Source organism: Coffea arabica, chromosome 11e, assembly GCF_036785885.1.
Source record: "Coffea arabica cultivar ET-39 chromosome 11e, Coffea Arabica ET-39 HiFi, whole genome shotgun sequence".
Classification (NCBI taxonomy): Eukaryota; Viridiplantae; Streptophyta; class Magnoliopsida; order Gentianales; family Rubiaceae; genus Coffea; species Coffea arabica.
In genome coordinates, this window is record NC_092331.1 from 40,461,868 (window position 1) to 40,479,848 (window position 17,981).

A 17,981-nucleotide genomic window follows, 5' to 3' on the forward strand; every position below is an offset into this window, starting at 1 on the left:
GTAATAAAAATTTAAATAAATGATTCCAAATCAAATCTAAAATAAATTAAACACCGTAAAAGTGTTTTATCCCAAGCAAAATATAAAATAAATTAAAACAATACAAAAGTGAAAAATAATATAACATATTATTTGTCCAAGTATAATAATTTCAACTTCACACAAATTAAATAAATTCGTTTAGGATTAAGTAATTAATGCCTTTGAAAAAAAGAATAACTTAGTTTAGTTAGATAAAATTATTTTTATGTTTATTAAATTATTTTTAATTCGTAAACGGGTCATATCGGGTCATATCAGGTCACCACGGGTTGACCCGAAATCGACCGGTTTTCTTTTCGGGTTCATCGGGTCCAACCCGATTCTGACCCGAATTCCCGAAACCTCAACCCAAACCCATTAATTTCGTGTTAGGTTCGTGTCGTGTTTTCCGGTCGTGTCGAAAATTGCCACCCCTAGTTGCGGTGATACATTTGCGCCGACAAATTTGAGCGACGATCCGGGCTTTGATCGAGCCGTACCGTTCCTGATTTGTCTCGCGCCTTCAGATCCTCCTTCACGCTTCGACAAGAAGCAAAATATTAAGCAATCGTTCCGACGGAGCTAAATTACTACAGGATAAAGAACGAATAGGAAATTTGGATTTCGAAACAAAAAAGAGAGGGGTGCAACACGAGGACTTCCCAAGGGGTTACCCATCCTAGTACTACTCTCGCCCAAGCACGCTTAATTTCGGAGTTCTGATGGGATCCGGTGCATTAGTGCTGGTATGATCGCACCCGCCATGTTCCTTTCGCTTTATTCTTTTAAACTACCCCGTCCTGCGAAGCAGTGTGGCTTTTCTAGACCGAAATTCATTTTAAGCGTCAATTCAAGCATTTTCCTCTTATCCTTTTATTTATTTACTTTATATTTTTTTTTGTTATTGATTTGCACCCTGTTTTTTTCCCTCATCCCGCAACTCTAAATTATCATGAAATCAATCCTTCACGCTTGCAGTTAGGGGTGGCAATTCGGGTCCAAATCAGGTTGGCGGGTCGGGTTCGGGTCAACAGACCCGCCAGAAAATCTGTTGACCCGAACCCCGACCCGCCAACCCGTGACGGGTCAGGTATGCTGACCCGAACCCGAAAATTTCAGGTTTACGGGGCGGCGGGTCGACCCGAAATGACCCGAAACTTAATTTTAATTTATTAATTTATCACTGTAATTTCTGATAAAATCAATTTCTCACAAAACTAATTACATAATCAAGTAATAAAAATTTAAATAAATGATTCCAAATCAAATCTAAAATAAATTAAACACCGTAAAAGTGTTTTATCCCAAGCAAAATATAAAATAAATTAAAACAATACAAAAGTGAAAAATAATATAATATATTATTTGTCCAAGTATAATAATTTCAACTTCACACAAATTAAATAAATTCGTTTAGGATTAAGTAATTAATGCCTTTGAAAAAAAGAATAACTTAGTTTAGTTAGATAAAATTATTTTTATGTTTATTAAATTATTTTTAATTCGTAAACGGGTAGACCCGCCAGAAAATCTGTTGACCCGAACCCCGACCCGCCAACCCGTGACGGGTCAGGTATGCTGACCCGAACCCGAAAATTTCAGGTTTACGGGGCGGCGGGTCGACCCGAAATGACCCGAAACTTAATTTTAATTTATTAATTTATCACTGTAATTTCTGATAAAATCAATTTCTCACAAAACTAATTACATAATCAAGTAATAAAAATTTAAATAAATGATTCCAAATCAAATCTAAAATAAATTAAACACCGTAAAAGTGTTTTATCCCAAGCAAAATATAAAATAAATTAAAACAATACAAAAGTGAAAAATAATATAATATATTATTTGTCCAAGTATAATAATTTCAACTTCACACAAATTAAATAAATTCGTTTAGGATTAAGTAATTAATGCCTTTGAAAAAAAGAATAACTTAGTTTAGTTAGATAAAATTATTTTTATGTTTATTAAATTATTTTTAATTCGTAAACGGGTCATATCGGGTCATATCAGGTCACCACGGGTTGACCCGAAATCGACCGGTTTTCTTTTCGGGTTCATCGGGTCCAACCCGATTCTGACCCGAATTCCCGAAACCTCAACCCAAACCCATTAATTTCGTGTTAGGTTCGTATCGTGTTTTCAGGTCGTGTCGAAAATTGCCACCCCTAGTTGCGGTGATACATTTGCGCCGACAAATTTGAGCGACGATCCGGGCTTTGATCGAGCCGTACCGTTCCTGATTTGTCTCGCGCCTTCAGATCCTCCTTCACGCTTCGACAAGAAGCAAAATATTAAGCAATCGTTCCGACGGAGCTAAATTACTACAGGATAAAGAACGAATAGGAAATTTGGATTTCGAAACAAAAAAGAAAGGGGTGCAACACGAGGACTTCCCAGGGGGTCACCCATCCTAGTACTACTCTCGCCCAAGCACGCTTAACTTCGGAGTTCTGATGGGATCCGGTGCATTAGTGCTGGTATGATCGCACCCGCCATGTTCCTTTCGCTTTATTCTTTTAAACTACCCCGTCCTGCGAAGCAGTGTGGCTTTTCTAGACCGAAATTCATTTTAAGCGTCAATTCAAGCATTTTCCTCTTATCCTTTTATTTATTTACTTTATATTTTTTTTTGTTATTGATTTGCACCCTGTTTTTTTCCCTCATCCCGCAACTCTAAATTATCATGAAATCAATCCTTCACGCTTGCAGTTAGGGGTGGCAATTCGGGTCCAAATCAGGTTGGCGGGTCGGGTTCGGGTCAACAGACCCGCCAGAAAATCTGTTGACCCGAACCCCGACCCGCCAACCCGTGACGGGTCAGGTATGCTGACCCGAACCCGAAAATTTCAGGTTTACGGGGCGGCGGGTCGAACCGAAATGACCCGAAACTTAATTTTAATTTATTAATTTATCACTGTAATTTCTGATAAAATCAATTTCTCACAAAACTAATTACATAATCAAGTAATAAAAATTTAAATAAATGATTCCAAATCAAATCTAAAATAAATTAAACACCGTAAAAGTGTTTTATCCCAAGCAAAATATAAAATAAATTAAAACAATACAAAAGTGAAAAATAATATAATATATTATTTGTCCAAGTATAATAATTTCAACTTCACACAAATTAAATAAATTCGTTTAGGATTAAGTAATTAATGCCTTTGAAAAAAAGAATAACTTAGTTTAGTTAGATAAAATTATTTTTATGTTTATTAAATTATTTTTAATTCGTAAACGGGTCATATCAGGTCACCACGGGTTGACCCGAAATCGACCGGTTTTCTTTTCGGGTTCATCGGGTCCAACCCGATTCTGACCCGAATTCCCGAAACCTCAACCCAAACCCATTAATTTCGTGTTAGGTTCGTGTCGTGTTTTCAGGTCGTGTCGAAAATTGCCACCCCTAGTTGCGGTGATACATTTGCGCCGACAAATTTGAGCGACGATCCGGGCTTTGATCGAGCCGTACCGTTCCTGATTTGTCTCGCGCCTTCAGATCCTCCTTCACGCTTCGACAAGAAGCAAACTATTAAGCAATCGTTCCGACGGAGCTAAATTACTACAGGATAAAGAACGAATAGGAAATTTGGATTTCGAAACAAAAAAGAGAGGGGTGCAACACGAGGACTTCCCAGGGGGTCACCCATCCTAGTACTACTCTCGCCCAAGCACGCTTAACTTCGGAGTTCTGATGGGATCCGGTGCATTAGTGCTGGTATGATCGCACCCGCCATGTTCCTTTCGCTTTATTCTTTTAAACTACCCCGTCCTGCGAAGCAGTGTGGCTTTTCTAGACCGAAATTCATTTTAAGCGTCAATTCAAGCATTTTCCTCTTATCCTTTTATTTATTTACTTTATATTTTTTTTTGTTATTGATTTGCACCCTGTTTTTTTCCCTCATCCCGCAACTCTAAATTATCATGAAATCAATCCTTCACGCTTGCAGTTAGGGGTGGCAATTCGGGTCCAAATCAGGTTGGCGGGTCGGGTTCGGGTCAACAGACCCGCCAGAAAATCTGTTGACCCGAACCCCGACCCGCCAACCCGTGACGGGTCAGGTATGCTGACCCGAACCCGAAAATTTCAGGTTTACGGGGCGGCGGGTCGACCCGAAATGACCCGAAACTTAATTTTAATTTATTAATTTATCACTGTAATTTCTAATAAAATCAATTTCTCACAAAACTAATTACATAATCAAGTAATAAAAATTTAAATAAATGATTCCAAATCAAATCTAAAATAAATTAAACACCGTAAAAGTGTTTTATCCCAAGCAAAATATAAAATAAATTAAAACAATACAAAAGTGAAAAATAATATAATATATTATTTGTCCAAGTATAATAATTTCAACTTCACACAAATTAAATAAATTCGTTTAGGATTAAGTAATTAATGCCTTTGAAAAAAAGAATAACTTAGTTTAGTTAGATAAAATTATTTTTATGTTTATTAAATTATTTTTAATTCGTAAACGGGTCATATCAGGTCACCACGGGTTGACCCGAAATCGACCGGTTTTCTTTTCGGGTTCATCGGGTCCAACCCGATTCTGACCCGAATTCCCGAAACCTCAACCCAAACCCATTAATTTCGTGTTAGGTTCGTGTCGTGTTTTCAGGTCGTGTCGAAAATTGCCACCCCTAGTTGCGGTGATACATTTGCGCCGACAAATTTGAGCGACGATCCGGGCTTTGATCGAGCCGTACCGTTCCTGATTTGTCTCGCGCCTTCAGATCCTCCTTCACGCTTCGACAAGAAGCAAAATATTAAGCAATCGTTCCGACGGAGCTAAATTACTACAGGATAAAGAACGAATAGGAAATTTAGATTTCGAAACAAAAAAGAGAGGGGTGCAACACGAGGACTTCCCAGGGGGTCACCCATCCTAGTACTACTCTCGCCCAAGCACGCTTAACTTCGGAGTTCTGATGGGATCCGGTGCATTAGTGCTGGTATGATCTAACCCGCCATGTTCCTTTCGCTTTATTCTTTTAAACTACCCCGTCCTGCGAAGCAGTGTGGCTTTTCTAGACCGAAATTCATTTTAAGCGTCAATTCAAGCATTTTCCTCTTATCCTTTTATTTATTTACTTTATATTTTTTTTTGTTATTGATTTGCACCCTGTTTTTTTCCCTCATCCCGCAACTCTAAATTATCATGAAATCAATCCTTCACGCTTGCAGTTAGGGGTGGCAATTCGGGTCCAAATCAGGTTGGCGGGTCGGGTTCGGGTCAACAGACCCGCCAGAAAATCTGTTGACCCGAACCCCGACCCGCCAACCCGTGACGGGTCAGGTATGCTGACCCGAACCCGAAAATTTCAGGTTTACGGGGCGGCGGGTCGACCCGAAATGACCCGAAACTTAATTTTAATTTATTAATTTATCACTGTAATTTCTGATAAAATCAATTTCTCACAAAACTAATTACATAATCAAGTAATAAAAATTTAAATAAATGATTCCAAATCAAATCTAAAATAAATTAAACACCGTAAAAGTGTTTTATCCCAAGCAAAATATAAAATAAATTAAAACAATACAAAAGTGAAAAATAATATAACATATTATTTGTCCAAGTATAATAATTTCAACTTCACACAAATTAAATAAATTCGTTTAGGATTAAGTAATTAATGCCTTTGAAAAAAAGAATAACTTAGTTTAGTTAGATAAAATTATTTTTATGTTTATTAAATTATTTTTAATTCGTAAACGGGTCATATCAGGTCACCACGGGTTGACCCGAAATCGACCGGTTTTCTTTTCGGGTTCATCGGGTCCAACCCGATTCTGACCCGAATTCCCGAAACCTCAACCCAAACCCATTAATTTCGTGTTAGGTTCGTGTCGTGTTTTCAGGTCGTGTCGAAAATTGCCACCCCTAGTTGCGGTGATACATTTGCGCCGACAAATTTGAGCGACGATCCGGGCTTTGATCGAGCCGTACCGTTCCTGATTTGTCTCGCGCCTTCAGATCCTCCTTCACGCTTCGACAAGAAGCAAACTATTAAGCAATCGTTCCGACGGAGCTAAATTACTACAGGATAAAGAACGAATAGGAAATTTGGATTTCGAAACAAAAAAGAGAGGGGTGCAACACGAGGACTTCCCAGGGGGTCACCCATCCTAGTACTACTCTCGCCCAAGCACGCTTAACTTCGGAGTTCTGATGGGATCCGGTGCATTAGTGCTGGTATGATCGCACCCGCCATGTTCCTTTCGCTTTATTCTTTTAAACTACCCCGTCCTGCGAAGCAGTGTGGCTTTTCTAGACCGAAATTCATTTTAAGCGTCAATTCAAGCATTTTCCTCTTATCCTTTTATTTATTTACTTTATATTTTTTTTTGTTATTGATTTGCACCCTGTTTTTTTCCCTCATCCCTCAACTCTAAATTATCATGAAATCAATCCTTCACGCTTGCAGTTAGGGGTGGCAATTCGGGTCCAAATCAGGTTTGCGGGTCGGGTTCGGGTCAACAGACCCGCCAGAAAATCTGTTGACCCGAACCCCGACCCGCCAACCCGTGACGGGTCAGGTATGCTGACCCGAACCCGAAAATTTCAGGTTTACGGGGCGGCGGGTCGACCCGAAATGACCCGAAACTTAATTTTAATTTATTAATTTATCACTGTAATTTCTGATAAAATCAATTTCTCACAAAACTAATTACATAATCAAGTAATAAAAATTTAAATAAATGATTCCAAATCAAATCTAAAATAAATTAAACACCGTAAAAGTGTTTTATCCCAAGCAAAATATAAAATAAATTAAAACAATACAAAAGTGAAAAATAATATAACATATTATTTGTCCAAGTATAATAATTTCAACTTCACACAAATTAAATAAATTCGTTTAGGATTAAGTAATTAATGCCTTTGAAAAAAAGAATAACTTAGTTTAGTTAGATAAAATTATTTTTATGTTTATTAAATTATTTTTAATTCGTAAACGGGTCATATCAGGTCACCACGGGTTGACCCGAAATCGACCGGTTTTCTTTTCGGGTTCATCGGGTCCAACCCGATTCTGACCCGAATTCCCGAAACCTCAACCCAAACCCATTAATTTCGTGTTAGGTTCGTGTCGTGTTTTCAGGTCGTGTCGAAAATTGCCACCCCTAGTTGCGGTGATACATTTGCGCCGACAAATTTGAGCGACGATCCGGGCTTTGATCGAGCCGTACCGTTCCTGATTTGTCTCGCGCCTTCAGATCCTCCTTCACGCTTCGACAAGAAGCAAAATATTAAGCAATCGTTCCGATGGAGCTAAATTACTACAGGATAAAGAACGAATAGGAAATTTGGATTTCGAAACAAAAAAGAGAGGGGTGCAACACGAGGACTTCCCAGGGGGTCACCCATCCTAGTACTACTCTCGCCCAAGCACGCTTAACTTCGGAGTTCTGATGGGATCCGGTGCATTAGTGCTGGTATGATCGCACCCGCCATGTTCCTTTCGCTTTATTCTTTTAAACTACCCCGTCCTGCGAAGCAGTGTGGCTTTTCTAGACCGAAATTCATTTTAAGCGTCAATTCAAGCATTTTCCTCTTATCCTTTTATTTATTTACTTTATATTTTTTTTTGTTATTGATTTGCACCCTGTTTTTTTCCCTCATCCCGCAACTCTAAATTATCATGAAATCAATCCTTCACGCTTGCAGTTAGGGGTGGCAATTCGGGTCCAAATCAGGTTGGCGGGTCGGGTTCGGGTCAACAGACCCGCCAGAAAATCTGTTGACCCGAACCCCGACCCGCCAACCCGTGACGGGTCAGGTATGCTGACCCGAACCCGAAAATTTCAGGTTTACGGGGCGGCGGGTCGACCCGAAATGACCCGAAACTTAATTTTAATTTATTAATTTATCACTGTAATTTCTGATAAAATCAATTTCTCACAAAACTAATTACATAATCAAGTAATAAAAATTTAAATAAATGATTCCAAATCAAATCTAAAATAAATTAAACACCGTAAAAGTGTTTTATCCCAAGCAAAATATAAAATAAATTAAAACAATACAAAAGTGAAAAATAATATAATATATTATTTGTCCAAGTATAATAATTTCAACTTCACACAAATTAAATAAATTCGTTTAGGATTAAGTAATTAATGCCTTTGAAAAAAAGAATAACTTAGTTTAGTTAGATAAAATTATTTTTATGTTTATTAAATTATTTTTAATTCGTAAACGGGTCATATCGGGTCATATCAGGTCACCACGGGTTGACCCGAAATCGACCGGTTTTCTTTTCGGGTTCATCGGGTCCAACCCGATTCTGACCCGAATTCCCGAAACCTCAACCCAAACCCATTAATTTCGTGTTAGGTTCGTGTCGTGTTTTCAGGTCGTGTCGAAAATTGCCACCCCTAGTTGCGGTGATACATTTGCGCCGACAAATTTGAGCGACGATCCGGGCTTTGATCGAGCCGTACCGTTCCTGATTTGTCTCGCGCCTTCAGATCCTCCTTCACGCTTCGACAAGAAGCAAAATATTAAGCAATCGTTCCGACGGAGCTAAATTACTACAGGATAAAGAACGAATAGGAAATTTGGATTTCGAAACAAAAAAGAGAGGGGTGCAACACGAGGACTTCCCAAGGGGTTACCCATCCTAGTACTACTCTCGCCCAAGCACGCTTAATTTCGGAGTTCTGATGGGATCCGGTGCATTAGTGCTGGTATGATCGCACCCGCCATGTTCCTTTCGCTTTATTCTTTTAAACTACCCCGTCCTGCGAAGCAGTGTGGCTTTTCTAGACCGAAATTCATTTTAAGCGTCAATTCAAGCATTTTCCTCTTATCCTTTTATTTATTTACTTTATATTTTTTTTTGTTATTGATTTGCACCCTGTTTTTTTCCCTCATCCCGCAACTCTAAATTATCATGAAATCAATCCTTCACGCTTGCAGTTAGGGGTGGCAATTCGGGTCCAAATCAGGTTGGCGGGTCGGGTTCGGGTCAACAGACCCGCCAGAAAATCTGTTGACCCGAACCCCGACCCGCCAACCCGTGACGGGTCAGGTATGCTGACCCGAACCCGAAAATTTCAGGTTTACGGGGCGGCGGGTCGACCCGAAATGACCCGAAACTTAATTTTAATTTATTAATTTATCACTGTAATTTCTGATAAAATCAATTTCTCACAAAACTAATTACATAATCAAGTAATAAAAATTTAAATAAATGATTCCAAATCAAATCTAAAATAAATTAAACACCGTAAAAGTGTTTTATCCCAAGCAAAATATAAAATAAATTAAAACAATACAAAAGTGAAAAATAATATAATATATTATTTGTCCAAGTATAATAATTTCAACTTCACACAAATTAAATAAATTCGTTTAGGATTAAGTAATTAATGCCTTTGAAAAAAAGAATAACTTAGTTTAGTTAGATAAAATTATTTTTATGTTTATTAAATTATTTTTAATTCGTAAACGGGTCATATCGGGTCATATCAGGTCACCACGGGTTGACCCGAAATCGACCGGTTTTCTTTTCGGGTTCATCGGGTCCAACCCGATTCTGACCCGAATTCCCGAAACCTCAACCCAAACCCATTAATTTCGTGTTAGGTTCGTATCGTGTTTTCAGGTCGTGTCGAAAATTGCCACCCCTAGTTGCGGTGATACATTTGCGCCGACAAATTTGAGCGACGATCCGGGCTTTGATCGAGCCGTACCGTTCCTGATTTGTCTCGCGCCTTCAGATCCTCCTTCACGCTTCGACAAGAAGCAAAGTATTAAGCAATCGTTCCGACGGAGCTAAATTACTACAGGATAAAGAACGAATAGGAAATTTGGATTTCGAAACAAAAAAGAAAGGGGTGCAACACGAGGACTTCCCAGGGGGTCACCCATCCTAGTACTACTCTCGCCCAAGCACGCTTAACTTCGGAGTTCTGATGGGATCCGGTGCATTAATGCTGGTATGATCGCACCCGCCATGTTCCTTTCGCTTTATTCTTTTAAACTACCCCGTCCTGCGAAGCAGTGTGGCTTTTCTAGACCGAAATTCATTTTAAGCGTCAATTCAAGCATTTTCCTCTTATCCTTTTATTTATTTACTTTATATTTTTTTTTGTTATTGATTTGCACCCTGTTTTTTTCCCTCATCCCGCAACTCTAAATTATCATGAAATCAATCCTTCACGCTTGCAGTTAGGGGTGGCAATTCGGGTCCAAATCAGGTTGGCGGGTCGGGTTCGGGTCAACAGACCCGCCAGAAAATCTGTTGACCCGAACCCCGACCCGCCAACCCGTGACGGGTCAGGTATGCTGACCCGAACCCGAAAATTTCAGGTTTACGGGGCGGCGGGTCGACCCGAAATGACCCGAAACTTAATTTTAATTTATTAATTTATCACTGTAATTTCTAATAAAATCAATTTCTCACAAAACTAATTACATAATCAAGTAATAAAAATTTAAATAAATGATTCCAAATCAAATCTAAAATAAATTAAACACCGTAAAAGTGTTTTATCCCAAGCAAAATATAAAATAAATTAAAACAATACAAAAGTGAAAAATAATATAATATATTATTTGTCCAAGTATAATAATTTCAACTTCACACAAATTAAATAAATTCGTTTAGGATTAAGTAATTAATGCCTTTGAAAAAAAGAATAACTTAGTTTAGTTAGATAAAATTATTTTTATGTTTATTAAATTATTTTTAATTCGTAAACGGGTCATATCGGGTCATATCAGGTCACCACGGGTTGACCCGAAATCGACCGGTTTTCTTTTCGGGTTCATCAAGTCCAACCCGATTCTGACCCGAATTCCCGAAACCTCAACCCAAACCCATTAATTTCGTGTTAGGTTCGTGTCGTGTTTTCAGGTCGTGTCGAAAATTGCCACCCCTAGTTGCGGTGATACATTTGCACCGACAAATTTGAGCGACGATCCGGGCTTTGATCGAGCCGTACCGTTCCTGATTTGTCTCGCGCCTTCAGATCCTCCTTCACGCTTCGACAAGAAGCAAAATATTAAGCAATCGTTCCGACGGAGCTAAATTACTACAGGATAAAGAACGAATAGGAAATTTGGATTTCGAAACAAAAAAGAGAGGGATGCAACACGAGGACTTCCCAGGGGGTCACCCATCCTAGTACTACTCTCGCCCAAGCACGCTTAACTTCGGAGTTCTGATGGGATCCGGTGCATTAGTGCTGGTATGATCGCACCCGCCATGTTCCTTTCGCTTTATTCTTTTAAACTACCCCGTCCTGCGAAGCAGTGTGGCTTTTCTAGACCGAAATTCATTTTAAGCGTCAATTCAAGCATTTTCCTCTTATCCTTTTATTTATTTACTTTATATTTTTTTTTGTTATTGATTTGCACCCTGTTTTTTTCCCTCATCCCGCAACTCTAAATTATCATGAAATCAATCCTTCACGCTTGCAGTTAGGGGTGGCAATTCGGGTCCAAATCAGGTTGGCGGGTCGGGTTCGGGTCAACAGACCCGCCAGAAAATCTGTTGACCCGAACCCCGACCCGCCAACCCGTGACGGGTCAGGTATGCTGACCCGAACCCGAAAATTTCAGGTTTACGGGGCGGCGGGTCGACCCGAAACTTAATTTTAATTTATTAATTTATCACTGTAATTTCTAATAAAATCAATTTCTCACAAAACTAATTACATAATCAAGTAATAAAAATTTAAATAAATGATTCCAAATCAAATCTAAAATAAATTAAACACCGTAAAAGTGTTTTATCCCAAGCAAAATATAAAATAAATTAAAACAATACAAAAGTGAAAAATAATATAATATATTATTTGTCCAAGTATAATAATTTCAACTTCACACAAATTAAATAAATTCGTTTAGGATTAAGTAATTAATGCCTTTGAAAAAAAGAATAACTTAGTTTAGTTAGATAAAATTATTTTTATGTTTATTAAATTATTTTTAATTCGTAAACGGGTCATATCGGGTCATATCAGGTCACCACGGGTTGACCCGAAATCGACCGGTTTTCTTTTCGGGTTCATCGGGTCCAACCCGATTCTGACCCGAATTCCCGAAACCTCAACCCAAACCCATTAATTTCGTGTTAGGTTCGTGTCGTGTTTTCAGGTCGTGTCGAAAATTGCCACCCCTAGTTGCGGTGATACATTTGCGCCGACAAATTTGAGCGACGATCCGGGCTTTGATCGAGCCGTACCGTTCCTGATTTGTCTCGCGCCTTCAGATCCTCCTTCACGCTTCGACAAGAAGCAAAATATTAAGCAATCGTTCCGACGGAGCTAAATTACTACAGGATAAAGAACGAATAGGAAATTTGGATTTCGAAACAAAAAAGAGAGGGGTGCAACACGAGGACTTCCCAGGGGGTCACCCATCCTAGTACTACTCTCGCCCAAGCACGCTTAACTTCGGAGTTCTGATGGGATCCGGTGCATTAGTGCTGGTATGATCGCACCCGCCATGTTCCTTTCGCTTTATTCTTTTAAACTACCCCGTCCTGCGAAGCAGTGTGGCTTTTCTAGACCGAAATTCATTTTAAGCGTCAATTCAAGCATTTTCCTCTTATCCTTTTATTTAGTTACTTTATATTTTTTTTTGTTATTGATTTGCACCCTGTTTTTTTCCCTCATCCCGCAACTCTAAATTATCATGAAATCAATCCTTCACGCTTGCAGTTAGGGGTGGCAATTCGGGTCCAAATCAGGTTGGCGGGTCGGGTTCGGGTCAACAGACCCGCCAGAAAATCTGTTGACCCGAACCCCGACCCGCCAACCCGTGACGGGTCAGGTATGCTGACCCGAACCCGAAAATTTCAGGTTTACGGGGCGGCGGGTCGACCCGAAATGACCCGAAACTTAATTTTAATTTATTAATTTATCACTGTAATTTCTAATAAAATCAATTTCTCACAAAACTAATTACATAATCAAGTAATAAAAATTTAAATAAATGATTCCAAATCAAATCTAAAATAAATTAAACACCGTAAAAGTGTTTTATCCCAAGCAAAATATAAAATAAATTAAAACAATACAAAAGTGAAAAATAATATAATATATTATTTGTCCAAGTATAATAATTTCAACTTCACACAAATTAAATAAATTCGTTTAGGATTAAGTAATTAATGCCTTTGAAAAAAAGAATAACTTAGTTTAGTTAGATAAAATTATTTTTATGTTTATTAAATTATTTTTAATTCGTAAACGGGTCATATCGGGTCATATCAGGTCACCACGGGTTGACCCGAAATCGACCGGTTTTCTTTTCGGGTTCATCGGGTCCAACCCGATTCTGACCCGAATTCCCGAAACCTCAACCCAAACCCATTAATTTCGTGTTAGGTTCGTGTCGTGTTTTCAGGTCGTGTCGAAAATTGCCACCCCTAGTTGCGGTGATACATTTGCACCGACAAATTTGAGCGACGATCCGGGCTTTGATCGAGCCGTACCGTTCCTGATTTGTCTCGCGCCTTCAGATCCTCCTTCACGCTTCGACAAGAAGCAAAATATTAAGCAATCGTTCCGACGGAGCTAAATTACTACAGGATAAAGAACGAATAGGAAATTTGGATTTCGAAACAAAAAAGAGAGGGATGCAACACGAGGACTTCCCAGGGGGTCACCCATCCTAGTACTACTCTCGCCCAAGCACGCTTAACTTCGGAGTTCTGATGGGATCCGGTGCATTAGTGCTGGTATGATCGCACCCGCCATGTTCCTTTCGCTTTATTCTTTTAAACTACCCCGTCCTGCGAAGCAGTGTGGCTTTTCTAGACCGAAATTCATTTTAAGCGTCAATTCAAGCATTTTCCTCTTATCCTTTTATTTAGTTACTTTATATTTTTTTTTGTTATTGATTTGCACCCTGTTTTTTTCCCTCATCCCGCAACTCTAAATTATCATGAAATCAATCCTTCACGCTTGCAGTTAGGGGTGGCAATTCGGGTCCAAATCAGGTTGGCGGGTCGGGTTCGGGTCAACAGACCCGCCAGAAAATCTGTTGACCCGAACCCCGACCCGCCAACCCGTGACGGGTCAGGTATGCTGACCCGAACCCGAAAATTTCAGGTTTACGGGGCGGCGGGTCGACCCGAAATGACCCGAAACTTAATTTTAATTTATTAATTTATCACTGTAATTTCTAATAAAATCAATTTCTCACAAAACTAATTACATAATCAAGTAATAAAAATTTAAATAAATGATTCCAAATCAAATCTAAAATAAATTAAACACCGTAAAAGTGTTTTATCCCAAGCAAAATATAAAATAAATTAAAACAATACAAAAGTGAAAAATAATATAATATATTATTTGTCCAAGTATAATAATTTCAACTTCACACAAATTAAATAAATTCGTTTAGGATTAAGTAATTAATGCCTTTGAAAAAAAGAATAACTTAGTTTAGTTAGATAAAATTATTTTTATGTTTATTAAATTATTTTTAATTCGTAAACGGGTCATATCGGGTCATATCAGGTCACCACGGGTTGACCCGAAATCGACCGGTTTTCTTTTCGGGTTCATCGGGTCCAACCCGATTCTGACCCGAATTCCCGAAACCTCAACCCAAACCCATTAATTTCGTGTTAGGTTCGTGTCGTGTTTTCAGGTCGTGTCGAAAATTGCCACCCCTAGTTGCGGTGATACATTTGCACCGACAAATTTGAGCGACGATCCGGGCTTTGATCGAGCCGTACCGTTCCTGATTTGTCTCGCGCCTTCAGATCCTCCTTCACGCTTCGACAAGAAGCAAAATATTAAGCAATCGTTCCGACGGAGCTAAATTACTACAGGATAAAGAACGAATAGGAAATTTGGATTTCGAAACAAAAAAGAGAGGGATGCAACACGAGGACTTCCCAGGGGGTCACCCATCCTAGTACTACTCTCGCCCAAGCACGCTTAACTTCGGAGTTCTGATGGGATCCGGTGCATTAGTGCTGGTATGATCGCACCCGCCATGTTCCTTTCGCTTTATTCTTTTAAACTACCCCGTCCTGCGAAGCAGTGTGGCTTTTCTAGACCGAAATTCATTTTAAGCGTCAATTCAAGCATTTTCCTCTTATCCTTTTATTTATTTACTTTATATTTTTTTTTGTTATTGATTTGCACCCTGTTTTTTTCCCTCATCCCGCAACTCTAAATTATCATGAAATCAATCCTTCACGCTTGTAGTTAGGGGTGGCAATTCGGGTCCAAATCAGGTTGGCGGGTCGGGTTCGGGTCAACAGACCCGCCAGAAAATCTGTTGACCCGAACCTCGACCCGCCAACCCGTGACGGGTCAGGTATGCTGACCCGAACCCGAAAATTTCAGGTTTACGGGGCGGCGGGTCGACCCGAAATGACCCGAAACTTAATTTTAATTTATTAATTTATCACTGTAATTTCTGATAAAATCAATTTCTCACAAAACTAATTACATAATCAAGTAATAAAAATTTAAATAAATGATTCCAAATCAAATCTAAAATAAATTAAACACCGTAAAAGTGTTTTATCCCAAGCAAAATATAAAATAAATTAAAACAATACAAAAGTGAAAAATAATATAATATATTATTTGTCCAAGTATAATAATTTCAACTTCACACAAATTAAATAAATTCGTTTAGGATTAAGTAATTAATGCCTTTGAAAAAAAGAATAACTTAGTTTAGTTAGATAAAATTATTTTATGTTTATTAAATTATTTTTAATTCGTAAACGGGTCATATCAGGTCACCACGGGTTGACCCGAAATCGACCGGTTTTCTTTTCGGGTTCATCGGGTCCAACCCGATTCTGACCCGAATTCCCGAAACCTCAACCCAAACCCATTAATTTCGTGTTAGGTTCGTGTCGTGTTTTCAGGTCGTGTCGAAAATTGCCACCCCTAGTTGCGGTGATACATTTGCGCCGACAAATTTGAGCGACGATCCGGGCTTTGATCGAGCCGTACCGTTCCTGATTTGTCTCGCGCCTTCAGATCCTCCTTCACGCTTCGACAAGAAGCAAAATATTAAGCAATCGTTCCGACGGAGCTAAATTACTACAGGATAAAGAACGAATAGGAAATTTGGATTTCGAAACAAAAAAGAGAGGGGTGCAACACGAGGACTTCCCAGGGGGTCACCCATCCTAGTACTACTCTCGCCCAAGCACGCTTAACTTCGGAGTTCTGATGGGATCCGGTGCATTAGTGCTGGTATGATCGCACCCGCCATGTTCCTTTCGCTTTATTCTTTTAAACTACCCCGTCCTGCGAAGCAGTGTGGCTTTTCTAGACCGAAATTCATTTTAAGCGTCAATTCAAGCATTTTCCTCTTATCCTTTTATTTATTTACTTTATATTTTTTTTTGTTATTGATTTGCACCCTGTTTTTTTCCCTCATCCCGCAACTCTAAATTATCATGAAATCAATCCTTCACGCTTGCAGTTAGGGGTGGCAATTCGGGTCCAAATCAGGTTGGCGGGTCGGGTTCGGGTCAACAGACCCGCCAGAAAATCTGTTGACCCGAACCCCGACCCGCCAACCCGTGACGGGTCAGGTATGCTGACCCGAACCCGAAAATTTCAGGTTTACGGGGCGGCGGGTCGACCCGAAATGACCCGAAACTTAATTTTAATTTATTAATTTATCACTGTAATTTCTAATAAAATCAATTTCTCACAAAACTAATTACATAATCAAGTAATAAAAATTTAAATAAATGATTCCAAATCAAATCTAAAATAAATTAAACACCGTAAAAGTGTTTTATCCCAAGCAAAATATAAAATAAATTAAAACAATACAAAAGTGAAAAATAATATAATATATTATTTGTCCAAGTATAATAATTTCAACTTCACACAAATTAAATAAATTCGTTTAGGATTAAGTAATTAATGCCTTTGAAAAAAAGAATAACTTAGTTTAGTTAGATAAAATTATTTTTATGTTTATTAAATTATTTTTAATTCGTAAACGGGTCATATCAGGTCACCACGGGTTGACCCGAAATCGACCGGTTTTCTTTTCGGGTTCATCGGGTCCAACCCGATTCTGACCCGAATTCCCGAAACCTCAACCCAAACCCATTAATTTCGTGTTAGGTTCGTGTCGTGTTTTCAGGTCGTGTCGAAAATTGCCACCCCTAGTTGCGGTGATACATTTGCGCCGACAAATTTGAGCGACGATCCGGGCTTTGATCGAGCCGTACCGTTCCTGATTTGTCTCGCGCCTTCAGATCCTCCTTCACGCTTCGACAAGAAGCAAACTATTAAGCAATCGTTCCGACGGAGCTAAATTACTACAGGATAAAGAACGAATAGGAAATTTGGATTTCGAAACAAAAAAGAGAGGGGTGCAACACGAGGACTTCCCAGGGGGTCACCCATCCTAGTACTACTCTCGCCCAAGCACGCTTAACTTCGGAGTTCTGATGGGATCCGGTGCATTAGTGCTGGTATGATCGCACCCGCCATGTTCCTTTCGCTTTATTCTTTTAAACTACCCCGTCCTGCGAAGCAGTGTGGCTTTTCTAGACCGAAATTCATTTTAAGCGTCAATTCAAGCATTTTCCTCTTATCCTTTTATTTATTTACTTTATATTTTTTTTTGTTATTGATTTGCACCCTGTTTTTTTCCCTCATCCCGCAACTCTAAATTATCATGAAATCAATCCTTCACGCTTGCAGTTAGGGGTGGCAATTCGGGTCCAAATCAGGTTGGCGGGTCGGGTTCGGGTCAACAGACCCGCCAGAAAATCTGTTGACCCGAACCCCGACCCGCCAACCCGTGACGGGTCAGGTATGCTGACCCGAACCCGAAAATTTCAGGTTTACGGGGCGGCGGGTCGACCCGAAATGACCCGAAACTTAATTTTAATTTATTAATTTATCACTGTAATTTCTAATAAAATCAATTTCTCACAAAACTAATTACATAATCAAGTAATAAAAATTT

General features: G+C 39.1%; 14 non-coding genes across 14 annotated transcripts; all 14 read right to left on the reverse strand.

Moving 5' to 3' along the window:
* Positions 1–662: 662 nt before the first annotated feature.
* Positions 663–781, reverse strand: LOC140031565 (5S ribosomal RNA). Its single transcript, XR_011835486.1, has one exon. It is a non-coding gene; the product is annotated as a 5S ribosomal RNA (ribosomal RNA).
* Positions 782–2,399: 1,618 nt separating this feature from the next.
* Positions 2,400–2,518, reverse strand: LOC140028443 (5S ribosomal RNA). The gene has a single exon (XR_011832346.1). It is a non-coding gene; the product is annotated as a 5S ribosomal RNA (ribosomal RNA).
* Positions 2,519–3,643: 1,125 nt separating this feature from the next.
* On the reverse strand, positions 3,644–3,762 carry LOC140028444 (5S ribosomal RNA). Its single transcript, XR_011832347.1, has one exon. It is a non-coding gene; the product is annotated as a 5S ribosomal RNA (ribosomal RNA).
* Positions 3,763–4,887: 1,125 nt separating this feature from the next.
* LOC140032177 (5S ribosomal RNA) lies at positions 4,888–5,006 on the reverse strand. Its single transcript, XR_011836102.1, has one exon. It is a non-coding gene; the product is annotated as a 5S ribosomal RNA (ribosomal RNA).
* Positions 5,007–6,131: 1,125 nt separating this feature from the next.
* LOC140028445 (5S ribosomal RNA) lies at positions 6,132–6,250 on the reverse strand. Its single transcript, XR_011832348.1, has one exon. It is a non-coding gene; the product is annotated as a 5S ribosomal RNA (ribosomal RNA).
* Positions 6,251–7,375: 1,125 nt separating this feature from the next.
* On the reverse strand, positions 7,376–7,494 carry LOC140028446 (5S ribosomal RNA). The gene has a single exon (XR_011832349.1). It is a non-coding gene; the product is annotated as a 5S ribosomal RNA (ribosomal RNA).
* A 1,135-nt stretch (positions 7,495–8,629) lies between these two features.
* Positions 8,630–8,748, reverse strand: LOC140031566 (5S ribosomal RNA). The gene has a single exon (XR_011835487.1). It is a non-coding gene; the product is annotated as a 5S ribosomal RNA (ribosomal RNA).
* A 1,135-nt stretch (positions 8,749–9,883) lies between these two features.
* Positions 9,884–10,002, reverse strand: LOC140030349 (5S ribosomal RNA). The gene has a single exon (XR_011834264.1). It is a non-coding gene; the product is annotated as a 5S ribosomal RNA (ribosomal RNA).
* Positions 10,003–11,137: 1,135 nt separating this feature from the next.
* LOC140030004 (5S ribosomal RNA) lies at positions 11,138–11,256 on the reverse strand. Its single transcript, XR_011833918.1, has one exon. It is a non-coding gene; the product is annotated as a 5S ribosomal RNA (ribosomal RNA).
* A 1,125-nt stretch (positions 11,257–12,381) lies between these two features.
* Positions 12,382–12,500, reverse strand: LOC140028447 (5S ribosomal RNA). The gene has a single exon (XR_011832350.1). It is a non-coding gene; the product is annotated as a 5S ribosomal RNA (ribosomal RNA).
* A 1,135-nt stretch (positions 12,501–13,635) lies between these two features.
* Positions 13,636–13,754, reverse strand: LOC140030005 (5S ribosomal RNA). Its single transcript, XR_011833919.1, has one exon. It is a non-coding gene; the product is annotated as a 5S ribosomal RNA (ribosomal RNA).
* Positions 13,755–14,889: 1,135 nt separating this feature from the next.
* Positions 14,890–15,008, reverse strand: LOC140030007 (5S ribosomal RNA). Its single transcript, XR_011833921.1, has one exon. It is a non-coding gene; the product is annotated as a 5S ribosomal RNA (ribosomal RNA).
* A 1,124-nt stretch (positions 15,009–16,132) lies between these two features.
* On the reverse strand, positions 16,133–16,251 carry LOC140028448 (5S ribosomal RNA). Its single transcript, XR_011832351.1, has one exon. It is a non-coding gene; the product is annotated as a 5S ribosomal RNA (ribosomal RNA).
* Positions 16,252–17,376: 1,125 nt separating this feature from the next.
* On the reverse strand, positions 17,377–17,495 carry LOC140028449 (5S ribosomal RNA). The gene has a single exon (XR_011832352.1). It is a non-coding gene; the product is annotated as a 5S ribosomal RNA (ribosomal RNA).
* Between the last annotated feature and the right edge of the window lie 486 nt (positions 17,496–17,981).